General features: G+C 36.0%; 1 long non-coding RNA gene across 1 annotated transcript; it reads right to left on the bottom strand.

Moving 5' to 3' along the window:
• Positions 1-122: 122 nt before the first annotated feature.
• On the bottom strand, positions 123-23,220 carry LOC143253747 (uncharacterized). The gene is made up of 3 exons (XR_013029840.1): positions 23,083-23,220; positions 5,631-5,788; positions 123-2,036 (listed from the first exon to the last, which is right to left on the bottom strand). It is a non-coding gene; the product is annotated as an uncharacterized LOC143253747 (long non-coding RNA).
• Between the last annotated feature and the right edge of the window lie 465 nt (positions 23,221-23,685).

Genomic DNA, 23,685 nt, shown 5'->3' with positions numbered 1-23,685 from the left:
TTTCAAATACATTTCATCAATGATTTATAGGTACACTTTTTTTCTTAAATGCTGTGCAGAGCCACGTGTACATTATCTAGAAATATTCGATTATGTGTTATCTAGAAACGTTAGATATTTTATATCATATAAAAATTTAAAGGTTTGTGTTACCTGGAAATGTTAGAGATGTTGTGTTATTTAGAAGTTCTAGAGATCTGTGTTATTTAGAAGTATTGAAAGTTTGCGTTATCTAGACATTATAGAGATTTTATATTATCTAAAAAATTTAGAGGTTTGTGTTACTTACAAGTGCTGAAAGTTTGTGTTATTTAGAAATTATAGAGATTTTATATTATCTAAAAAAGTTTAGAGGTTTGTGTTATTTAGAAGTGTTGAACGTTTGTGTACTATAGAAATGTAGTTACAAAACATTTATTACACAATATCGGTGCCATCTCTGATTGTTCTTTCGGTCATGTGACCCAGGATGAATAGCACAGCAGTAGGTTTGTTTTGAATTTTCCACTAGCCGTCCCTAGTTTTCCAATGCTAGACCATAGGGGAGGCAGCTAGTTATCACCACCCATCGCCAACTCTTGGGCTACTCTTTTACCAACGAATAGTGAGATTGACATTATATAACTTTATATAACACCTCCGTAGCTGAAGAGGCCAGTATGTTTGGTAACGGAGATTAGAACCCACTACCCGCAGATTGCGAGTCAATCTCCCTAATCATTAGAGCCGTGCCAAGTCTCTCAGCGGTATGTCTGTGGGTGTCAATATCTTCTGTGAGCAGATTGCACATAGCTCGCTATGTCATCAAACAGTATTAATTTTATAAGACAAGTTCTGCTATCTCAGACGAAGCCTAGCATGACCAGGTGGCGCTCGACTCGCAATCTGAGGGCCGTGGGTTCGAATCCCCGTCGCACCAAAATATGCTTGCCCTTTCAGCTGTGGAGGCGATAAATTTAACGGTCAATACCAATATTCGTTGATAAAAGAGTAGCCCAAGAGTTGGCGGTGGGTGGTGATAACTAGCAGCCTTCCTTCTAGCCTTACACTGCTAAATTAGGGACGGCTAGTGCAGATAGCCCTCATGTTGCTTTGCGCGACATACAAAAGCAAACATCCAGGCGATTAGAAACAGTTTAAAAACAACCCCAATAAAAGAAACACTATAGAACTAAAAATCAGAGTACATAGTTCCCATTTTTATCTGGAGACTGTTGTTGACATATCTTCTGTATAAGATCTTCCTATTATTAGAGGCTATAGCTCCCATTTTAAACTAGAGGCTGCTGTTGACGTCTCTTCTGTATACGATCTATTTGTTATCGGAGACTATAGCTCCCATTTTAAACTGGAAGCTGTTGTTGACGTCTCTTCTGTATACGATCTATCTATTATTAGAGGCTATAGCTCCCATTTTAAACTAGAGACTGCTGTTGACGTATCTTCTGTATGAGATCTACCTATTATCAGAGGCTATAGCTCCCATTTTAAACTAGAGGCTGCTGTTGACGTATCTTCTGTATAAGATCTATCTATTATCAGAGACTATAGCTCCCATTTTAAACTAGAGGCTGCTGTTGACGTATCTTCTGTATACGATCTATCTATTATCAGAGACTATAGCTCCCATTTTAAACTAGAGGCTGCTGTTGAGGTCTCTTCTGTATAAGATCTATCTATTATTAGAGGCTATAGCTCCCATTTTAAACTAGAGGCTGCTGTTGACGTATCTTCTGTATAAGATCTATCTATTATCAGAGACTATAGCTCCCATTTTAAACTAGAGGTTGCTGTTGACGTATCTTCTGTATACGATCTATCTATTATCAGAGACTATAGCTCCCATTTTAAATTAGAAGCTGCTGTTGACGTATCTTCTGTATAAGATCTATCTATTATCAGAGGCTATAGCTCCCATTTTAAACTAGAGGCTGCTGTTGACGTATCTTCTGTATGAGATCTATCTATTATCAGAGGCTATAGCTCCCATTTTATACTAGAAGCTGCTGTTGACGTATCTTCTGTACACGATCTATCTATTATTAGCATAGAAGAAAAGAAAAATAAATAAAGTGAGAAGGGGACGTTTAATAAGTTACATTACAATGTGATTTTGTGTTACATTAACCCGTAACAGTTAATGTAATATTAATATTTATCTTTAAGGTTTTAATATGATGAAACGTGACGTAAATACAGAGTAAACCATCTGATATATTTTATTCTATTGCTGGAAATTTCAACCAGAAAAACGCCTTATGCGCACCTGAGTTAAACAGTTAGGTTAGTAACGCCTAAAATTAAACTCTAACCATATGTAATTTTAAACTAATGGCCAGAGGCATGACAGTTAGCCAGTAACGCCTACCCCTACAAGAACATTTTCTTACACTCTTTGAACCGAATAACAGGTTTGACAGTCACTTTTATAACGTGTGCGCAGCTGATGCTGTATCGTTTCAAATCCTGAACGTCCTATACGCAGCCTAACACGTTAACCACTAGGCCATTCCCATCTTGTACTTTGATACAATTTAGGCTTATACAATTCTCTTGCAGTTTTCAGTACGTGGATCTGTGTGTTTTAGATTTTATCTTTAGAAATTATTTTCGTAACTAACAGGTACATTTTGACACAGCCTCGATAAGGCATAAAATATATTAGCTTTTAGTAAAGGAAAGTGGCATCACACGATGAATGAAATCGACAATGGCTTTTTTTAACGCACTTGTTATAAATTACCGGCAGCATTAGTTTCAGTTGCTAACAGTTTGAGAATACCCCTACGTATAAATTTACTCTGGTTCTTTTAGATAACGTTTAAACATAAACAAATATCGGGAGTTGAATTAGTCCAAGTTTGTTTTAGCACACAGAAACAAGCACGGTCTAGTAACGATTCTTAAGTGTTAGGCTTAGTTAATACTCGACGAATTTCTAGATTGAAATATTCCATAAGATTAGTTTCCAAATGTATTAGTGGAACAGTATATAATCGTCTCTTTCAGTTTCGCACTAAGATGGTAATTGTACTGATATTTCACTTCTGAACACTTGTCAAAATATTCCGACAAGTTATTTTTCTTTATGGAATAAACAAGCAAAACCTGTATCACGAAATGTAGTACAGAGTCATAGCAACCATATAACATGACATTATCAACTGTTTAAATAACGTTCAGGACAATATCAAGCCCTATATACAGCCATAGTAGCCATATGATAATATGACATTATCAACAGTTTAAATAACATTCGTGAAAGTATTAAGCCTAGTACAGTTACTTCACGGAGTCCAATACAGGAATCGTATGACTAAAGATATCTTTACTAGTTACGCCACCAGAGTGGTATCATAAAAGTTAATTACTTGAAGTTTATGACTCTAATTTTCTTTAAGGTTACGGTTATTCACCTCTTGCTTTATGAAATTCTAACAAATATCTCAACATGTCACTTATTTTTTTCTCTACTGCAGTTTGGGACGTTATGTTATTGTCTAGTCTCAGCTCGTGCTCTTTTTCTGTTCATCATACTGTGACGTCATAGATTAATTTGTTTTTATCAATGTTTCTCCATAAACGCCCTCCTCACATTGTAATGCCTTCCTCCCCTTCAACTTGTAGCATCTCAGAAGTGTTGTCGTTGTTCTCTTAGAATTTAGATGGACTAGATTATTATGTGTGACCTCAAGCAAGAATGTAAGTTTCTGTAAACATTTCTACAACATATAGTTATCTCTCCTCCCCTCGTCCACTGTTTTTTTTTTTTTCTCTCATTTCTTCTTGTTTATATCTGCTTAATGTCGAAACATAACATATTAGAGAATGACCCCTAATTTGGCCCGCATCGATGTAACGAACTGATAAGCTGCGGTAACAAGCAACGATATAAACTGCAGTGGGATATTAAACAATGTGTTCTTCCACCCTCCTAGTTCCCAGAATTTACGTTCTATTGGTAATTGTTAGCTGGATTTAGTGCAACGTTGGCGTACGTATCACTGCAGTATAGGGGAAAAAAAAGATAATACTTTTATGATTAGAAAGAAGTTTGTTTGTGTATTTGTTTGTCCTGTTTATTTATTTTCTAACGCCTTTTAGACTTTTGCATTTGGACCTGTCGAATGTGGTCTAATCAATGAGGGATAATTGGGGGGTCACAAAGTTGTTTTTATTTTAAAATACATAGATTTTATAGCTGGTTAAATATAGATCAGTCAGTAGGGATGGTCGCTAGGGATACTGATGGGATTTATTTCATTTCCTCTTTCACTGGACGTGGTAATCATACAGTGTATACCACCAGTCATTTCTGGCATATTTTAGGACAAAAATAGAACCATTATTTATACGTATAATTATACAAATATTATCTCAACGAGTATATTTCGTTTTCAAATTGCATCAGACATTTGACTGATTTCTTTTTTGCATAGTATTCATACATACTTTAAGTTACACACTGACATCAAGTGAAATGTTTTTAAATCGTCTTACTTACTGCGTTTCGATTAAAACACACACATTGAAAAAGAAAGTAAAGTTGTGTTTAAACAGTCAGGTCTTAAGGTTTTCAATCTTAAAAAGTGAAAGAACGTTAGGCCAAGATGAGTAATTGCTTTCATGTTCAGTTTTCGCATCTATGAATCTTCGGTATATCGAAATGTATTTGGTATGTTTGTTTGTTATTAATTAAGCACAAAGCTTCACGATGGGCTATCTGTGCTCTACCCACAACGGGTATCAAAACACGGTTTCTAACGTTTAATTCCCCAGTTATACCGATGGGGCGCTATCAGAGAAGAGTTGTATATGAATGCTGAGACACGTATTAACTGACACCCTCTACCTATTATGGTTGCAAAAATATGGTAATAAACATAATAAGAAAACGAAACTAGAAAGTTGTGAAACTGAACGAAACCAAAGCGATCTTAGCGCTTGATAAGTTAAATCAATTACAGTACTCTGAGGACTTGACAGAAAGAACTTGTTTCGCTAACTTGAATCTTAAAATATCACAATAGTTATAGTTACACACACACATATATATATATATATATATACACGTATCTGCATAATTAGGACGCATAACAATAACTTATTTGGTTACATTAAAACATGTATTGTCTAAATTAAGTACACAACACGTAAATAAGCGAAACCTGTTCATTTCCTTCCGAAAGGCATAGGCTCAGCATGGCCAGGTGGTTAAGGCACTCGATATGTAATCTGAAGGTCGCAGGTTCGAATACCCGTCGCACCAAACATGTTCGCCCTTTCAGCCGTGGGAGCGTTATAATGTAACGGTCAACCCCACTATTCGTTGGTAAGAATAGCCCAAGAGTTGGCGGTGGATGGTGATGGCTAGCTGCCTTCCCTCTAGCTTTACACTGTGAAATTAGGGATGGCTAGCACAGATAGTCCTCGTGTAGGTTTGCGCGAAATTCGAAAACAAACCAAATAAAATTGAAAGGAATATAAATTGTGAGGACATGAAAAACAAAACAGAAAAGAAATTACTGCTAATTTACATGACAATTAAATTTTAGTGTTTTTTTTTTGTTTTCGTTTTCGTCGTTAGAGATAATTACATGAGATCTCATAAATCTAATTATTATACTCACAAGCCCTCGTAGGGACAAATGATTCTTGCCAGTGGCCTTCTCTGAGGTCGGTCAGTCACAAATTCCTGTACTCTTAGCCCGTATGTTAATAAGCCACGGTTCAGGCTGAGTGCCCCCTGTCACTCTTGATTCACATCTGTGGATATCTGTCGAACTATCTTTAGGATCAGGAAAACTTACATTTGTACCAGTTCCTTTTGTTTTAATAATTAAGCAGTTTGAAAGATGTAATCCTTTATTTTATAAAAACTGAGGAAGTGTAAAGATTAATATATTGAAAATAAAGCTACGTTCTATAGTACATTGAAAAAACACTTTATATCATTTGTTTGTGTTCTGTAAGGAGATGAAGGAAATTTAAATTTTGAAGCAGGTCTCGGTTTCAAAATACAGTCTTATTCAGATTATGAAGCATTCTAGAGAAATAGGCATTATCTTTAGTGATGACTCAAATTAATTCATTTACACTTTTACACCTGCTGCAAATCCTTTGTTTTATCTCGACAGATGTACTTAGAACGACCTGTTATTAAACACCGATATCTACACTGCAGTAGACAGTTTTAATTTTTGTATAGTTTGATGGCTGCATGAGTGTAGACAGTTATAACGGACGGGATTCATCCATTTCCTGGTTGATTGGCTACGGGATAGAGTCTTCAGTGTGGTCTCTCGATTGGGATCGCCCTCTTTCCCCGTGATTACAGCTGACCAAATTATAACGTGGCAAAACAAAACACAATTTATAACAGGGAACGGCAGCGTTTTTAGATGCATGGCCGGCAGTTACTCATCGTTTAGCAAGACTATTTACTGTTCTGAATAACGAACCAATATGATTGATGTTGGAGCTGTAGTGTCGCGTGCTCTCGCGCTCTTGGTTCTCTACTACCTGGCGGAATGCGAGCACTCATGGGGCGGGTGGCAATAGAGAAGAGTTCCATCTGTTCCGTAAAAAGTTTAATGCAATAAGAAAAACCAGAACGAAATCAATAACAAATGGATTTGTTTACATCCATCTTTTTATTCATCTATCATCTGTCTATCCTTTATCCTTAAGCCTAGGTATCATTAATTTTTGCGCACTTGGTCTAGCTGGGAAGGGTCCTTGGTGGTCCCTGGATTGAACTGAGATTAAAGTATCATCCTTGTAAGATTAATCCACGAAAGTTAACCCCTCCCTTCCATGTGGATGTATTCCAAGAACCTCTCCCCCCAAGTACATATATAGGCATAGTATTTTGTAACCTACGATTAGGACTATATTTCGGCTTCTTGTAGGTCCAGTAGAATCGTTCAGTTTATTGGAAATGCGCTTGAAACACGCCGCATGTCACAACACTAATCACTCGGCAACCCGAAGATCCTGTGGTGACAAAAGGAGTAAGAGTTGCGTCTAACTAGGTGTAAAGTCCGGCTTCATTTTGAGCGTTAGACTAATATAGGGTCTCCCGCTGTGCCCTAACAACGGAGCCACGCAGGACGAAGAAACGACCTCTAAGCTGATACCAACAATGGGTGACCCTACAAACCAGCCGGCTGTCTGTCTGGGGTCCGCCGTGAGGAAAGGCAGCCGCTGACGACGAACCCGCTGGGTACGTACAGAAACGTGCTCGGTGGGTTGGCCTGTTGGCGGGGCTCACTGACAGGGATGCCTGCCATGTGATCAGGCATCTAGCAGCTTAAACAAACACAGAGACGCGACTAGTGATCGCGGTAATTTATTAGCTGTATTTGAGAAGCTAATTTACTGGGTACTAAGGCTCCGGCCTGACTGACTATACAGGGTTAGAAGTGTAGGTCTGGAACCCTCAAAGGTAAAAGAAATTATAGGTTACTCAAGCACAAGTAAAAAGAAGTGTTTTTAAATATATTTTTCTTATACTCATATTACTTTCGTCATGCTATAGATCTTTAAAGAAAATATAAAGACACCATATTCGTGAAAGTACGCCCAATCTCATTACATCAAATATCGTGATTTGTATATTAGAAACTAAGAACCAGAATTAAACACGAAAAAAGTCAAAACAAAAACTCAATATATTAAATATTGTGATTTGTATTTTAGAAACCAAAACCAGAATTAAACACACACACAAAAAGGTAAAACAAAAACTAATAATCAAATATTGTGATTTGTATTTTAGAAACTAAGAACCAGAATTAAACGCGAAAAAAGTCAAAACAAAAACTAATACGTGAAATATTGTGATTTGTATTTTAGAACTTGCTAAGAACCAGAATTAAACAAAGAACAAAGTGTAAAAAAATTGCGAAATTGCCTGTATTTAGTCATTCGTAAAAAAATATATATTACAGCTATCTCTCTGTAACAATTACTGTAAAAAATATATAATTTTTGTCTTCTCCTTCGTATTAAACAATCACTGTACATTTTAGTATTATTCATTACAGCCATATTTAACACATTAGTGTAACTTTACATATAGCCAGACTATACAGCGTCTAAATAAATATGTCAGATATTAATATTACTAGACCTTACAATTATTTTGATAGTTGATATGATTGATTGGTTCACGGTGCTGCTCGTAAACCAGAGCGTGACAAAAGGACGTCAAACTAACCAATAAAAGCTCTCAGCCATTTTATTTCGAGTTTAAATATGGTATTAGTAATTTTTCATTTTGTGTAAATGTTAACTTACTCTGCATGAATGTAATTGTATTAGTTTATTTTCAGGCAGTAAAATGACGTAAGATTATCTACTAGCCCAATAGAAAACGAAGTGAAACAACTTTAAACCTTCAACGAATCAGAAATTGCGATGTTTGTAGAACAGTAAGACAATAGAAAGTACAAATTTGAGCGCAGAAAGAACCAGGACACTTCTGAGAGTTGTTATACTTATCAACTGTGACCACAAATGGTGAAAATTGTACTTTTTTTCCTCTCTCACAAGTGCCCCCAAGTGGCTCACTATTAAGTTTAAGGATTTACCACGCTAAAAATCTAGTTTCGATACTCGCAGCGGACACGGTACAGATGGTTTATCGTCTATTGTTTAAACTTAACAAGGAACAAATAAGTGGTGTCTGTCTGGTGATAACTAGTTTTAATTGCGTTATATCACGAAGGACTGGATACTGTGAATACATCCATAGCACGCGGAAAACGTTAATAATGCATAAAACAAACACCTATTTATTAAGACTCTCAACGTAAAAGAAAGAAGTGAAATATATTATATTTAAAATTATGACTGATCTTTATTTAATAATTAAAAACAGGCACGTGCAAAAGTCATTTTTATGCAGATTTATATAAACGACCCGGCATTGCCAGATGGTTAAGGCACTCGACTCGTAGTCTGACGGTCGCGGGTTCGTATCTCTGTTGCACCAAACATGCTCGCCCTTTCAGCCGTTGGGGCGTTATAATGTGACGGTCAATCACGCTATTCCTTAGTAAAAGAGTGTAGCCCAAGAGTTGGCGGTGGGTGGTGATGACTAGCTGCCTTCCCTCTAGTCATACACTGTTTATTAGGGTCGGCTAGCGCAGATAGCCCTCGTGTAGTTTTGCGCGAAATTCAAAACAAACCAAATTTTTTTATTTTTTAAATTATATGGAAGTCTCAATTATCGACATTTGAATATTTGTATGGAGCGTTCGAATCACGTGTCTATGCTTTGTCGGTTGTGAAGTTTCAGACTTATCAGTTATAAGTTAATGTAACTTGGTATAATCCAAGTCGTTGTTGTACACATCTTTTCAAGATTGAAAAAAAAAAAAAAAAAAAATCTAACTTCTCGTAGTATCCGGTTTCACCGAGAACGGAAACGAAAGTACAAAAGGCCGTCTATAGAGGTCGCCACGGCCACAAGACGAGTGCTGTGATTGGTAAAAAAAATGAAGAACTAAATCTGTATTTGTCGGAGTCTTTGAACTCAGGATTTGTTGTCACAGCAACCGTAGCAAGCTGGTGACAAGGCCCATTACCAGGACCCCGCATTGTCCGATTGTCACTAGGAAATGAGTCGTTTGTCCCATAACAAACAAAATGGTCGGGGCTCCAGCCGAGGGTTCCTGATTGCTATACATGATAAGGCCTAGAAGTTCATCTCCAGCGAGAGTCTGGAATGCAACATGCCGGCAGGGAAACAGGGCCACTGTATCGCTATTATCTCTACTAGGACTTTGAGCACCCCACGACACCGCCATCGTCAATGTCCTCGCGCAGGCTCATCGTCATTACCATCATCGGCTCTGACGTCACTCTTGAATGTCGGGAACTCAAAGTAGCATCTCCTGGTTTTTGAAATTTATGGGACAGTGGAGTTGCCGTTAATGGCATATTTTGGACATCTTGGCATTTAGGTCGAAGATTTACTTCAGTCCAACGGCGAACCGAGCGTCCGAGTTGAACATAAAACAATGCGACACCTATGGGTCTAATGCAAGTCTGAAAACTGTCAATCATTGATTCCCGTATTAACAAGAACGGTGTTTAAGACAGTTATTCTTCCAGATATGGTAAAGGGTCTTACATCAAGTGCATCTGGAACTCTTAAGAAAGAATAATAACAACACTTCATGAGGACCTTTGTTGCATAAAACAATAATAACAATAGTTCATGAGGACATTCATTGTATAAAACAATAATAACAATAATCTATGAGATGCATTGTTTTATAAGATACTAATAACAATAGTTCAGGAGTACCTCTGTTGTATAAACCAATAATTAAATAGATAATGAGGACCTCTGTTGATAAAACAATAATAACAATAGTTCATGAGGACTTGTGTTGCATAAAACAATATTCACAATAGTTTATCAGTAATTTTGTTGTATAAGATGGTAACAACAATATCTCACGAGAACCTTTGTTATATAAAACATAGATCATGAGGACCTTTTTTGCGTGCTTCCATTAAACTTGGGTCTCTAGGAAGCAACATTTTAAAAAATAGAGAAAATACATCACATTGTATATTTATTTATACCGGACAGACCCAATTATAAGAAACCCATTTTAAGTCCTATCAGGAAACAATGCTCAGTTTAAAGGAATCCGAACAACTTATTGGATTATCACGGACGTCGGATTATGAACGGTCCTTAAAAAAAAAGAAACAAATTTCGGAGTGATTTTTTTAGTGTTACTTATACACGTACTTACGTGTTTCGTTTTAGCGCACAGATATACAATGGGCTGAATTATGGTCAGCGCCGGAATCGAACCCCGGATTTTAGCGTTCTAAGCCTATAAACTTATTGCTGACCCGCCGGGGAACACATGCAAACGATTAGAGATTATTTTATGGAAACTAATAAGTATGTTAAAGTATTGATCAGTCACGTCTTTATACATGTATTAATTTCTGCGAATATCTGAAACCTGGTGAGGTTGTTTTTCTTTTTTTCTCAGCTAAGTGTCTGTGTACAGAAATATAAGTATACTACAATAGATAAATAACAAAGGTTGTGTAATACAATGTTTAATAGTGCGCTAACAAGACAGTATCATGAGAATAAGTGGAAACAGTGTAATTTCAGTCTACATTTGTTTTTTAAATATATGTGAAACTGGCAAACGTGTTAGGACTTATAACTGTAGAAGAGTTTTAGTTAGTGCTGTCTCAATATGTATACGGTGAAATGTGGGTTAAAAAAACATAGTTGTTGTCATTCTGCAAGGTGTATCACCAAATGTCTGGTGTAATCTTCTTCCATGTGGTTTTGAAAGCTGGGTCAGGTTACGGTTTCTGCAAATGGTCTCCAAAATGTTCTGTAGATACGACTTATTAAGGCCTGAATGGACATCTAAGATGTGCTTTGTAGCGGATAACAATATCTTTTCTGGAACAGGACTGTGACCTGCTGATTAAAATTTCTGCTACGGGGCCTGGAACACATTTGTTTTGGACACCCATTAGGATCAGGGCGTGGGGATACTTGTGTTCTATCTGTAGAACACAACTCAAGCACAACACCCACTACAATCCTGAAAAATTGGTGCAATACCATCGTGTTGTTCATTTGTTTGCTTCCGGATCCATACTTAGCCATCTTTTCAAAATTGGATAAAACAGCCCTCATCCATTCCCATATCTCACAACCTGATGTTGGGATACCAGTATCCAAGGGCTTCCTGAACAAAACAGAACCAAACAGTTTTTGGTGTAATGCAGGATTTACATAAACCTATCCTTAACAAAGTCCCAACAGCGACAGAGAGCACATTGTTTAGGTACCGTACAAGTGGCCGGGTGGTTAAGATACTCGACTTGTAATCTGTGGGTCGTGGGTTCGAATCCTCGTCACACCAAACATGCTCGCCCTTTCAGCCGTTGGGGCGTTATAATGTGACGGTTAATCCCACTATTCGTTGGTAAAAAAGTAGCCCAAGAGTTGACGGTAAGTGATGATAACTAGCTGCTTTTCCTCTAGTCTTACACTGCTAAATTAGGGACGGCTAGCGCAGATAGCCCTTGTGTAACTTTGTTCGAACTTCAAAAACAAACAAATATGTTGTACATCAGGGACAGTAAAGATGCGAGTTTGTCACACGTGACAAATACCATTCAGCTTTATTATTAAATATTTTGAATAATCGCCCACAGCGAACTACAGATGCTGCATCTCATACACTCTTCAGCACTTCTAAGCTATCTTTCTAAAGTATCTTTCTATTGATAGAACAAAACAAAACAAAATGAATACGAAGGTGACTTAGTAAAGAAATGAGATCTTTCGAGGTTTGTGTTTGTTGTTGTTAAACACAAAGTTACAATATGGGCTGTTTCTACTGTGCCAACTACAGGTATCGAAACCCAGTTTATAGACATGACGCTGAGCCAACTTACCTTAAATATTCTTTCGTTTTATTTCTTTGTTGACTTTTACATAAAACGCCTTTTTGTTTGTTTCAAATTGAAAACAAAGCTGTCAGTTTGCAAACAAACATTTATGTACTTAATTTATGTACATTTATGTACTTAAGGTAAACTGTCTCCAAAACTCTTACCTTCTTATATTTTTTCTCACCGAGATCTTTCGCAAAGCATGATGGGTGGACGGGCCACGCCACCTGTATAAGTGTTATCCAGTTAATGTCTTTCGAACTAACTCTGATAAAAATTGCAATACTTATGCACCTGAAAGACCAGTCGCTGATGATATAACACAATGTTTGAAAGCACAATAAACTTGTCATTATACGAAAATTACTAATCCTAATCTAATGGACTTGACGAGTTAGGGTCCCTATTGGCTAATTTAAATAGCAAACGTCTTCATTACATTTATAATAAACAGATATATTGTCCGAAATACCAGGAAACACCTCCTAGATGTTTTGTTTAGCTAAATAGTTTATTTGAAAAGAGAAAAAAGTCGAAAAGTTTGTTTTTTTTCTAACTTAAATCCTTTTACGGTCCCTACATTTTGTTTTGTTTTTTGAATTTCGCGCAAAGCTACTCGAGGGCTATCTTCGTTAGCCGTCCCTAATTTAGTAATGTAAGACTAGAGGGAAGACAGCTAGTCATCACTACCAACCGCCAATTCTTGGGCTACTTTTTTACCAACGGATAGTGGGATTGACCGAACATTATAACACCCCCACGGCTGAAAGGGCGAAGATGTTTGGTGTGACGGGGATTCGAACCCGCAACCCTCGGATTACGAGTCGAGTGCGTTAACCACCTGGCCATGCCGAATCCTCATCGCGTTTATATTTCAAAAAGTTCTGAGTACTGTATCCAATTATCTTTGTTTATTAGAATTTTCATGGAAAGTTACATAAGGGCTTTCTGCGCATAGCTGTCCTTAGTCTTGAATAGTATGTTGTTAAATACAAAGCTACAGAATGGGCTATCCGTGTTGTGTCCACCACGAGTATCAAACCCGATTTTGGCAGTTTTGATCTGACAGAACAGAGAAAAAAGTTAGTCATCAAGCACCCACCACCAAATTTTTTTTTTACTTCTTTGTCAGTGAATAATGGATATGACTGTCACTCTTATAGCACACTCACGATATCTTCGATTTCCCTCGGTGAACTCATGCAGAGAGCCCTATGTGTCTTTGCTATAAAAAAAAACAAACAACGCACACACACTCTCACTGTGAAGGAGGTTATTTGCATTTTATTCTAAAAATGCTTATTTGAACGTGGATTAAAGAACCATTACTGTGTTTCTAACCAGTCACTTTGTGGATAAGCGATAAGTTTACAGACTTAGAACGCGTGTGTTTGTGTGGGTATTTCTCTTATATCAAAGCCACATCGGGCTATCTGCTGACCCCACCGAGGGGAATCGAACCCCTGATTATAGCGTTGTAAATCCCAAGACTTACCGCTGTACTAGCGGGGGGCGTCTTAAAATACTTAACTTCAGAGTTCGATTTTTCGCGGTAGAGAGAGAGTACATTTAGCCCGTTGTATGGCTTTGCGCTAAAATAAATTATAAGGCGTGCAATTGAGACATCGCGTGCTATTTAAATAATTAATATTGCATCGCTAAACACAACATTTTTTCCTGTTTTTTTTCCTTCCAAATTTTCCAGTATTCGGAATATGAGTCGAAGTCTCGAGAAAAACATTAGTAATCATGCCTATTATAATGAAATGTCTACACATTCATATATATACATGTGAATTATATATATATAAAAGTAATATAAGGATTGTAGTAAAGTAACCACGTGCATGTAACGGTTCATTAAGGCGTTCCTCATAAACTGTAAATAGAAATATGTAAATATATTGAATTGCGTTCTTTAGAGTTCTGCACCACAACAAAACTCAGACTTCTACCGCCACCTAGCCTTAATTAATCCGTGCGTAGTTTTTACTTCTAGTTTTAAAGTTCCACACCCCGACGAATGAGATGAGCTTAGCGTGACAAATGGTCACTAGAATATAGAACTGTACTTCAGTCACTGACACGTCACACACCGTGAGGTTTCGACAACTAATTAACAACTCCAAACGGCGAACATTCAATATGGCCCATTTTTCAGAACGCGATTGTGATATTTCGTGATTTCTGAGGTGTTATCCATAAACGTACACGTACGAATACGTTTACGTACGAAAAGATGTTTTACATTTTTATCGATCTCTTAGGTTTCAGAGCTTACAACTCGAAACATCGGTGTTCGATGCTTGCAATGATTACTTTCACATGTACATATACACATGTAATTACTTTTAAAAGTGAATGAAACCAAAACAATATCTGTAATAACAAGAAAACCACTAACTGTAATAATGATGTCTATATGGATGTTAACTTCATTTCAAGTCTGACTACTGACCAGACTAGCAGGACTAATATCTGTAATAACAAGAAAACCAGTGTCTGTAATAATGGTGTCTATATGGATGTTAACTTCATTTCAAGTCTGACTACTGACCAGACTACTGGGACTAATATCTGTAATAACAAGGAAACAAGTGTCTGTAATAATGGTGTCTATATGGATGTTAACTTCATTTCAAGTCTGACTACTGACCAGACTACTGGGACTAATATTCGATGTTACTAGTTGATGTATCCATCCCGTGTTTGGAGAAGATGTGGCACTTTCGGAAGGTCACATAATGAGGGTAAGATTTGAACACTGTCCACTTTTGCCATTCCTGTTTGTGCTGGGGGAGGGGCGAATTCCAAGTTTGGTTGAAATCGAAAAAAACTGAAGGCGTGAATAGGGGTCACACCTGAGACATCAACCTCCTTATGTCACTTACAAAGGTGCCCAGTAAATTTAGTAGAACTGGAAGTCGGGGAGTGGGGGGTATAGACGATCGCATTCCAAACATGGTTGGAATCGGTCAGAAAGTTCAGACGTAAAGGGATGACCGTTCTACTTTACATATGTATACATAATGATGGTATTCAAGACACAATTTGTAACTAGAAAGTTTGTACCTAACCTGAATTAAAACATATATGTCTGTCTAAAAGCAAAGTTATGCTGTTTTCTAACAGACAAACCAAGTCTTTATGAATTTGATGGTTAATGTCCAGGATTAGTTAATCTTCACTATTAATTTTATACACATTAACAGATATCCAATGTTCCATATTTTCATTTATCATTCGTAAATAAATTTTTATTATCACAATTATATATTAATAACAGGTGTAGAAAGACTTACACTGGAGGAGGGAGGGGTAAACTTCGACAGATGTAACAATTATACATGGTGTCCCTTAAGTCCCTACCCATCCATATGTTATTGTGTTATATTCAATTACGCATGTATTATAATTTTTTTTTCTTCAGAGAAATATGGCCGATGTAAGCCCATTTACACTTGAAGAACATGACGTCGCATAATATTATGCAGCAAGAATGAGAGACAGTACACAGATACACTGGATACATAAGATATATGGATGGGTAAGAACTTACGGGCCACCCTGTATATACATTGACATTACTTAGTTGTTTTAGTTAGAAGAGTGACGTCAGAGAAACGTGACTACGTGCTACACAGAAGTAACCTACGTACAGAAACTGACTGCCTATACTTTGAACTTGTTCTAAATATAAGTTTCCCGTCGGATATTGACGACGAACCCATACTCGTGAGAATGTTACTCTTGTTATTACATGAAATAAACGTTAAAAATTAATTTATAAACACATTATTTTATAAACATATTGTTTTTAATCAATGTAGAAAAAAAATTGGGTCAAATAAAATAATTTTGGCCCCAAAAAAGTGTGTTTTTTGACAAGTACAAGAAATTTTATCTGTTTCGTTGACATTAATGCTAAGCCCAATGAAATGAAGTGATAATTAGAGTAAAATAAAACCTAGAGAAACTGTAGAATCATCCGTTGAAAAAAACAATTCGTTGTCCAGAGACTAGAAGTTGGAGCGAACTAATTATTATAATTTTTTTCTGAGATACAGGAGTCGTATATCGAAGAAAATTGCCCTGAATGGCTAGGTGGTTAGGGTGTTCGACTCCCCGTCACACCAAACATGTTCGCCTTTTCAGCCGCAGAGACGTCAAAATGCGACGATCAATCCCTCTATTCGTTGGTAAAAGAGTAGCTCAAGAGTTAGCGATGGTTGGTGATGACTAGCTGCCTTCCCTCTAGTCTTACATTGCTAAATTAGGGACGGCTAACGCAGATAGTCCTTGTGTAGCTTTGCGCAAAATTAAAAAAACAAAACAAAAAAGAGCCGAAAAAGGGTTTAGGTTAAAAAAAAAAGACCCTTCCACGGTTTTCACTTTTCAGATAAACTATTTATTTAAACAAAACACCTGGGAGGTGTTTTCTGGTATTTTGGACGATACATCTATTTATTATAAAGGTAATGAAGACTTTTACTATTCAAATTGTCCAATAGGTGGCCTAAATCATCAAGTGCATTAGATTAGGGTTAGTAATTGTGTGTAGTTTTGCGCGGAATTAAACAAGTAAAAGAAAATCGAAGAAATCTAGTTTTATGTACAATATCGAACATAAATGAATTTGCATTTTAAGCATTATTGTGTCAGTCACTTTATAGGCTGGCTATCTGCGCTTGGATCATCGTAGGGTCGACCCGAATGTTAGATATAAGCTTTCAAGCTTACAGCTAAACCACGCAGATCCGAATTAAAATTAGATGTCACGTTAACTCCTTTGCAGTACATTACATTTATATACGTGTGAGTCTATATTATATTCGATTATTTTGATATTTTTTCAAATAGCTGTTTTATGATTTTCTGTCGTAAAGAAACAATGAAACCTAGTTTTAATAATTACGTATTTCCTGAAACGAATGAGTATAGGATAAGTGTAGAAATGGTTTTACTCATGGTTTCATCACATAAATGTTACTGACCACCATACAAATTAAACACTTATATTCACTCACACCTTAATCCACCCAACCACCTATCTACATGCTCACTTATCCATCCAGCTATCCACCCATCCAGCTATACATTCATTTGTTCACAAATTAAACCATCCCACCACCTATTCATACACTTACAAATGAAACAGTCGAAAAAAGTTCTAAGATAAATGTATTTATTGAGTAGTAATTCAGATCACTATGGAAACGAAGTAATTAAGAACAAAGGTATTGGTTTGAGAATGTAATACACTTTGTAAGTAATAATACAATGCAATATCTAACATGCATTGTTATATATAGGAATAGACAAGGTGTTACCCGAGTAAATGTCCAGATTTGGCGAAATCAGCAAAATGAAAGCTCGGATCACGAGGTCCAAAGACGATTCGCCTAAGCAGGAAGAAAGAGGCTAGGAAACGGTTGTTTCAAAGAGCGCCTGAGACGCACTGCTTGCTCTGAAAATAATAAGAAATGACCTCTCTCTGAAAGCACACACATTTTCTATACGTTCTTTTCATAACCTTAGAGCCTTTGTTTTCTAATTTGTCTTTTCTGTTGCTTGTTTATATGATGAATGTTTTTCTGTTGTTGGTTTTTATGAAGCGGCAAATTTCAACTTCGAAAAAATTTGATTTGGGTTACACATTCCAAATAAATCCGTTTTTCTCACTGTATGTTTTCAAATATAAGTTCAAGTACGTACCCGAGAAAATACCATAAGACCTGGTCTAACGAACTGTACATTTGACAGTTAATAACAAGCAAATTAATTGTGAGTTCTTGTTTTTAGCGATTTTTGAGTTTTGTCTACCGGAGGAAAAGGAACACCTGATTGTAGCATTGTACGTCCTTAAACTTATCGCTGACCCACAGGGAAACTGCAAGAAAAAATACTTTGACCTCTAGAGGGTAATACGGATAGAACATTAACTGAATAAAGATATTGTTTGTTTGTTGTTAAGCACAAACCTGCTCACCACGGGTCTGGACACCCGGATTTTACCGTCAAGCCAGTAGGGGGCTTGTTACGAATGTTCGATTTGTTTTGACTTTCGCGCAAACTTCATGAGGGCTATCTGCACTAACCTTCCTTAATATAGCAGTGCGAAAAACAACTAGTCATCACCAGCCACTGTCAGCTCTTGGATTACTTTTTTATCAACGAATAGTGGGACTGATCGTAACTTTGTAATGCCCCACGGCTACAAGGGCGAACATCTTCGGTGAGAAGGGGATTGGAACCCGAGATCTTCAGATTACGAGTCGAGCGTCCCTGCTAACCACTTGGCATGTAAGGTCCCTTGCGAATATTACATGAGCAAAAGTGGTTTAGAAGAAAAATTTCTAGACATTATAAATTATGTATGTTTGTTTGTTATCAAGCACAAAGCTACACAAAGAGCTATCTGAACTCTGCCCACGACGGGTATCGAAATCCGGTTTCTAGCGGTATATGCCCGCAGACATAAAGCTGTGCCACTGAGAGGCTTAGAATTTATTTCACGACGTTTGGACAGTTATTAAAATACAAATATATTCAGTATTTAGTTAGAACCACGTTTAGAAGCGAAATAGAAAAATAAAATTGCACCAAGTGTATAAAAAAAACAGTTAAAACAGCTCAAAAATGTATGATATAGAAAAGCAAAAGAGAAAATATGGTTGCAGTTTTTCATCATTATATTGTTATTTCTGTGTTTCTTTAGAATGACTCGCTGTGTTTCGTTATTTATTATTTATACAATATTTATAAGTATATTATTGTTTTTACCTCCATCTCTTATGTTTTCTTCCTTTCTTATTATTGTGTTTTTTTTACTCTGTACACGTTATTTCTCTATATATTACATTAGAACAACAATGGTTCCATCTTAAGATATTTTATACATTGATCATACAAACTATATTGTTATAGTTGAAAATATAGAATTCGTCATAAGTTAGTGGTTAAATAAGTAGCATTATTGTTGTTAAAACAATAATGATTTGATGAACAGTGTGTGATTATTTAAACCAGCCAGATTATTCTAGCACGACAATGTTGCCTTGATGTTCGATTAATGGTTATAAAACTGTCTTGTTTAAAAGGGCTTTGAAAAAATATTTAATGAATCCGTTGACAGATTTTAAAATCACATAAATAAAAGTGTATACTTACCGGGAAGGATTTTTTTTTTTTTTTTCCATATTTCTCATACGTTTAGGTTTTGTTAGTTTTATACCCATGTTGCTAGTGGACCGAAGAGTTCGGTGAGAAAAAAAATACTTTGGTCAAAAAAAAATCGACTTTTGTTATTCATTTTCAAGTGACATCACCTTAAAATAAAGTTTATATATATATACACATGTGTAGGCACGTATTTATACAAACAACCGGAAATTACTTAAACCTCGCTATCGTTACAGTCTTATATTTTTCACGTCATATGTATCCGCGTGAAGATTCAAATAACACCCAATAATATTTTTCGTGAAATATCACATTTAAATGTTATCTAGTTGGAAATGAAAAGACTGTTGTGAGTGGATGGCTGCTTTAATATCTCGGAACAGCGGTTAATGTTCCCATTTCCAACGGAAAACGACCACTAAATTTACTGTTACATCCAAACTCGTGCAAGGAATTTTTCTTTCCTTTATCGGCCTTCCTTTAGTGTGGCTTTTTAATATATAGTTTATGACTTCCGCGATTCTCCACTCTTTAATTTTTTTTTAACGTATCTACGTAACTGCAGGAGAAGGTTATGTTTTGATGTATAACCATATAACTCAGAATAATATACTCAGTTACAGCAAAAACAAAAAAACAGCACACACTAAATACCGAATAACCCAATAAAACTGCTTTTTATAAGTATAACTGCTGTCTTATTAGCTGTTAACACAAATGTGAAAACGCCATACGAAATCACCTATACCGTCGTATCGTCTTCAGATGTACAACATTGTACAAAATATGTATCATATTTATATGTAGATCTACAGCACTGTCATATCATTTTATATGTAGATGTATAACACTGTTATATCATCTTTACATTACATGTATAACACTTATATAATATTTATATATACATGTATAACACTGTTATATCATCTTTACATTACATGTATAACACTTATATAATATGTATATATACATGTATAACACTGTTATATCATACTTTGTGTGTAAATGTATAACAATGTCATATCATCTTTATAAGTAGATGTATAACACTGTTATATCAACCTCAAATGTAGATGTATAAAACTGTCATATAATCTATATATGCAGATGTATAATATTGTTATATCATATTTATATGTAGATCTATAGCACTGTCATATCATTTTTATATCATATCATCTCAATGTATAGACGTATAACATGGTTATATCATATTTTGTATATAGATGTATAATAGTGTCATATCGTCTTTATATGTAGATGTATATACATATAAATGTACAACAGTCATATCATCTTTATATGTAGATGTCTAACACTGTTATATCATCTTTATATGTAGATGTCTAACACTGTTATATCATCTTTATATGCAGATGTATAAAACTGTCTTATCATCTTTAATGCAGATGTATAAAACTGTCTTATCATCTTTAATGCAGATATATAGCATTGTTATATCATATTTATATGTATAACAGTTATATCATCCTTACATGTAAATCTATAACACTGTCATATATTCTATATATGCAGATGTATAACACTGTTATATCATACTTTGTATGTAGATGTATAATAATGCCATATCGTCTTTATATGTAGATGTATAACACTTTTCTATCACCTTTATATGTATAACAGTTATATCATCTTCATATGTACGTGTATAACACTGTCATATCATCTTTATATATAGATGTATTACACTGTCATATAATCTATATATGCAGATGTATAATATTGTTATATCATTTTTATATGTAGATGTATAATACTCTAATATCATCTTTATATGTATATTATAACACTCTTATATCGTCTTTATATGTAGATGTATAACACTGTTATATCATGCTTTGTATGTGGATGTATAACAATGTCGTATCATCTTTATATATTGATGTATTACACTATAGGAAAACACAGCTATGCCATTGTATCATCTTCACGTGGAGATATATAACACTGCCACATCATTTTTATGTAGATGTGTAACACTCTTATATTATATTTATATGCAGATGTATAACATTGTTATATAATATGTATTTGCAAATGTATAGCACTGTCATATCATCTTTACATGTACATGTATAACACTTATATTATCTTTATATGTATAACAGCCATATGATCTTTATATGTAGATGTATAACATTTATACCATCCTTATATGTAGATGTAAATACTATCATATTATCTTTATATGCAGATGTACAGCACTGTCATATCATTTTTCTATGTAGATGTATAACACTCTTATATCATCTATATATCGTCTGGTGTTAATCTGTTTTTAGCTAACAATTCATGTTTTACAATGTATTTGCGTTTTTAAGGGAACACCTGGGGTTTGTAGAGAAGCTAGTATCAAGGGGTAACATAATTAATCATGCTTAGTGATAGCGTGTTTTCAAATCCTCTTAAAATGTTTTTCTGTTGTACTAAAACCATTGCAAAAACTTCACACATTTTCTTTGTTATGGAGGAGAAACAATAAAGATGAACACTGGGTCTTTAGCTACATCCCAGTTCTCCATTTCAGCAACACGTTTTAATGATACTGGGAGTCTCACAAGCTGTGAAACATTCGATAATAACAATTACGTGCTCAAATAAGGTTATAATTCAACCTTAGCAGTTACTTGTAAGTATCGTAGAGTTAACAGAGTGAATGCGGCAGTCGTTTTATTCTCGGCTCATATCAAAATACTAAGCATTTCCCTGCTTAGTGATAAATGCTGTAGAAGAACACGGCTGTATTGTCGTATCGCGTTTATATACAGATGGATAACACTGTCATATAGTCTTTATGTGTAGATATACAAGCATTGTAAGAAAAAACGGCTGTATTATTTTTATATACAAATGTGTAAACACTAAAAACACAAGGCTGTACTGTTTTATTATATTTTCGTGTTGATTCTACAGGGTGTTCGGAAAGTCTCTGTGCACTTATATATTTATTAACAGACATGTTTCAATATAGAATACAGGAGGTAAATATGAATGACAATTATAAACAATGTTGAAAGTGACCCCCCGTTGGCATCAACACAGGCCTAGATCCTTCTTATTTTGTTTCTAAACACCCCTATCAGTTGCTGGCTTGAAATAGACTGAATAGACATATGATTACAAAACTGCACACTGACTTTCCGAACACCCTGTATGTTGGTTTCTATTAGTTAATTCAGAAACTGTCAAGCGGTGTAGACAAGCTTATGAACTCGGAATTTGCGAGTTATTTAGCCGTTCGATAATTCGATTAACGCTTACTTATGTCTTCAACAGACACAACTGCAACTGTTAATGTCGACATTTGTCGGTGGCAACAAGTGTAGTAACTCTATTGTTGTTGTTGTGGTCACGTGTTTTTTTATGTTCTTTCATAAATAATAACATTGTTTAAATTTTTGGTCGTTCGTTTCTCACCTTTTCTAGATGACGTCATCGTATGTTCACGGTTCGCTACTTCCGGTTCGTCGGAAAGAAAAGCTACTGACATTTACAGGGGCGGTACCTGTTAACTGGTTGAGTAGCCCTCTGCCCGCGGCAGGTCTCAAATAGATGACCATCTAAGTTTGTATTAGTTCGTCTAGCGTTCTTCTCGAACCAGCCGCGTCAAAGTGGATGCGCTAGCAGAGTCCCCTAGGGGCGGCTGCGCTGGCGCCAGCAAACTCGTTAACCGTGGCTTGAATGTGCTGCACTTGGTGCAGGCTTGCATCTCATTATGCTAGTTCCAGGGCCAATTGCAATTTATTGAATGAAGTTTCTGGCTTCACGTTGCTAAGTGGAGTTACGCCCCTGGCGCCAGTGTGAATGCCTCTGATCTTGGATGTCAGTCATATTCTCGCTAGTGGGTTCACAGAGAGGTCTCTCATGTTGTCCAGAGTGGTCATTTCGTGACTTTCTCGTAGCTCTGCCTTGAACCGGACCTGTTTCATAACCAACTGTGCACACAGTTTGATGCGTTCCTAGATTGTGTCGCCCTCTCCTGGCCGTCTTATCAGCAGAAACGAGGTGTAACAGATAAGC

The sequence above is a fragment of the Tachypleus tridentatus genome, chromosome 6 (genome assembly GCF_004210375.1).
Source record: "Tachypleus tridentatus isolate NWPU-2018 chromosome 6, ASM421037v1, whole genome shotgun sequence".
NCBI lineage: Eukaryota > Metazoa > Arthropoda > Merostomata > Xiphosura > Limulidae > Tachypleus > Tachypleus tridentatus.
This window is presented reverse-complemented; position numbering and strand designations above follow the sequence as displayed.